Source organism: Hyperoodon ampullatus (genome assembly GCF_949752795.1).
Source record: "Hyperoodon ampullatus genome assembly, chromosome: 5".
Classification (NCBI taxonomy): domain Eukaryota; kingdom Metazoa; phylum Chordata; class Mammalia; order Artiodactyla; family Ziphiidae; genus Hyperoodon; species Hyperoodon ampullatus.
In genome coordinates this window covers 42773572-42777055 of record NC_136918.1, presented here as the reverse complement: position 1 = coordinate 42777055, position 3484 = coordinate 42773572, and the positions used below count along the sequence as shown (strand labels likewise).

Below are 3484 nucleotides of genomic sequence, written 5' to 3'. Positions count from 1 at the left end.
CAGTTACCTTCGATTATAGATCATATGATCTATCCCAATGCATCTGTGAGAACCAGACATTTCCCTGACAGTGCTTTATACATGGTCGTATAGCGTGTAACATGGCTGTGCAGTGGGTACATGTGGCCGTGCAGTGGGTACACGTGTCTAATTCTTGGTGCCCAGCAAGGTGTCTAGCCTACAGGAATGGCACCTTGTCCTTCTAGAGGAGATTGTGGGATTTAGACCCAGGCAGCTCCAAGTTCAAGTCTTAGCCGTGCGACTTAAGGGAGGGTGCTCCCTGGGGTGGTCACGGGCGATCTGGTGTACTGACTGACTCATTTTTAGACTTCTTATTCATGAGGGCATCACTGTTGACAACAGTCACTTTGTGAAGTGGGGTGAGTGCCACAGACGTTCACAGGCATTTCCAGGCTGAGGGATGGTTTCTCACCAGTGAATGGCTGTCCAGTGTTTCTTCTTCTCCATTGTGATCTTCCAACTCTCTCTTGGTTTTTTAATTTTTTAAATTTATTTTTATTTGAGAAAAATCGGCTGACATCTTTATTGCTTTGGGGAAGGGGGTCACTCAGGAGCTCTTGGTGGGCAGGTCTGCTTCCTCTTCACCGTCACAGGCTTCTGGCAGCGCAGGATGGCGCTGGCTCTGCAGGGGGCGGCCAGGCGCCAATCCGTGCGGTGCTTGTTCTTTTGCATCACGTGCCGGATGCTGCTGAGTGTGGCCCGGGCGTTCTTGTTGATGGTGGTCCGCACATAGGTGGCCGGCTTTCGCGGGCCGGATCACCGCTTCATCGCTACCACGACCCCTTTGCTATCTGCCGCCGGCTGCACACCCACAGTCTTGCGGTGAATGGGCCCGTTGTGGCGGAAGGAGTTGCGGGCCCTTAGGTTACTGGGTTTGGTGCTGTACGTCTCCTTGTGCCTCCTGAAGAAGCTGGAGCAGTTCCGGACGACCAGCCATTGCAGGCGCGCGGACATGGCGGCAGCTCCTCTGGTTGCGGAGGCTGGAAAGAGGCAGGCGCGGGGCGGGGCCTCTCTGGGGGTTGGTTTGCGCTGTGTTCGCGCTCCGCTTCTAGTGCAGTCGGTGCTTCTTTCCCGGCCTCCCATCGGAGCCCGCTGTAGTTTCCATGGAAAGCTGGTGCTGAGGGGTGGTTCCAGGCCTTCCTCAGAAACTTGTATGGGAACCTTTCACGGGGCAGGTAAGCAAGAGGGTCAGGACACGGCAGAGTTGTTTCAGTGTCCTTCAAGAAGTGTGTTTTGGCCTCATTCCATCCCCACAGCGGGCACTTTTTCCGCTGCAGCCGTGGTCGGCATTCCTTAGTCACTCAGGCCATCAACCAGCAGCTTCGGAGAAGATGGCGGTGAGCATGTGTAGCGCGAATTCCTTGGCATTTTCAGGAGACTGCCTTTTGGGCGTTAAGGGAATCCTGTCTTTAATGTTAGTGTCGGTTTGCTTGTCTGTAAAAATGGCTGTAGCAACAGTACCTGATGCAGAGGTAGAGGGACCATACTTTCTGGTTTTGCCAGGACAGCCCTGGTTTATGCCTGTGTCCTGGTGCAGTTTATACAGCGTCCCCTTCCACTCTCAGAGGTATTCTGATTGGAGATCACCCTACTTGTTAGTACTGAGTGAGGTTGTGTAAGTCAGGGGTCCCCAGTCCCCGGGCCGTGGACCGGTACCGGTCAGCCGCCTCTTAGGAACCGGGCCCACAGCGGGAGGTGAGCGGCGGGCCAGGGAGTGAAGCTTCATCAGCCGCCCCCCATCGCTCACGTTACTGCCTGAACCAACAGCGTGTCCCGTCCCCCCACCACGCCACCGACTGTCTTCCAGGAAACCAGTCCCTGGTGCCAAAAAGTTTGGGGACCGCTGGTGTAAGTAATACGTATAAGACCAGGACTAAAGTAAAATGTCAACAAACGTCTACTGTTTTTGTCAGAGGAGATGCTAGGTGCTCAAGAAATGTTTGTTCAGTGAACTACTTTTATAACGGTAAAGTTTGAGGATGTTTGAAGGGAATGTCTAGCTTGTAGGCAGTTAGGGTTTATTAGGTTGATAAAAATGTGTTAGTACCTGTTTCGAATATAAAAAAGCGCCAGGAGAGTGGTACGGATGGAGGGCTTATTGAGTTCTCTGGAACGTGTGTGGAAGCTTATTGGAAGGGCTGGGCCTTGGATTAAACATGGAAAGACAGGAACGCTTACTCCAGGATGTGATGGGGCAGCTAAATTGCTCTGGCTACTTATAGTTAAGAAATAAGATTGAATCTCTGTGCATGTGTGTATTTTATATATTTATTTCTGGCCACACCACGCATGGGATCTTAGTTCCCCGACCAGGGATTGAACCTGGGCCCTCTGCAGTGGAAGCGCAGAGTCCTAACTACTGGACCACCAGGGAAGTCCCCATGTGTGTAATGTAGCCGGGTTTTGAAATCTATTATTTTCTAAACGATGGCCCATCTTGATAAAGACCTTTAACTGTAACTGTGGCAGCTTAATGCGGTACCAATTTCTGTGCCAAGAGGTCACCAGAGTAACTTATTCTTCTAATGAGTTTCCAAAGAATATGGTTCTTGTTTAGTTCCCAGGAAGAAAAAAAAAAAACACAAATAAAAAAAAACTTAGTTGGCACTTAGAGCTTCTGTCTTGTGTGATATGAAAATGAATCATTTTCAGGAACTGGAGGAGGGAGTTGCTACCCAGAGGGCAGGGTGTGCCCTGACTTCATGGGAAAGGCAAATTCTGAAGTGACCTGGAGGGTAAGCGGCACCTTTTCTTAGAATGAGGTGAAAGGCAGGTCAGCTTTCCTGTAGTCTGGTTGTTTCCAAACTGGACTTCTCTTCTTGGCTGCAGCAGCTTCACTTCATAGGAAACTATGAGGGTTCCAGTAATGACAGCTGGACAGGACCCTCCAGATACATCTGTCCATCGATCTGATGTGTTTGTGTGTTCATTCATTCCACACCAGGTGCTAGGTGAACCTGTGAATGAATGAGTGAAACTCTAGTCTGGGTTTGGGGGATGGAAACATGAATGCCGTGCCATCCCTGCCTCCAGAGGTCATTTAAATAATCAAGAGAGGATGTAAAAGTATATGGAAGAAATATCTGGTGACTCTAACTGAATGGCGACTAACTCTAGGGACCCTGGGGAAACTTCACAGATAAAAGGACTATCATTTGATTGGGCCTTGAAGGATGAGCGGGGATTTGTCTAGTGGGCTAGAGGAGGAGGGGGGTCATTGAGCAAGGGAAATAACACGAACAGGTGAGAAAATGCATGGCACCTTGGAAAACTGGAGTCATTGGGGATGGGCTGCGGAGTAGAGAGGCCATGGAGATGAGGGTGCAGGGGTGGGCTGGGACGCGGATTGACAAAGGTCTTGATTGCTGACTGAGGACTTGAGACTGCGCTGTGAAAGGAGCATCATGTAGGGAAGGGAGATGATTGGATCTGTGCTTTAGAAAAGTGATGGGTTACGGATGGT

At 50.4% G+C, this 3484-nt stretch overlaps 1 pseudogene across 1 annotated transcript; it reads right to left on the bottom strand.

Annotated features, from left to right (window-relative positions):
• Positions 1 to 564: 564 nt before the first annotated feature.
• Positions 565 to 975, bottom strand: LOC307053720 (large ribosomal subunit protein eL28-like; annotated as a pseudogene). Its single transcript has one exon. The product of its transcript is annotated as a large ribosomal subunit protein eL28-like (transcript).
• Positions 976 to 3484: the final 2509 nt, after the last annotated feature.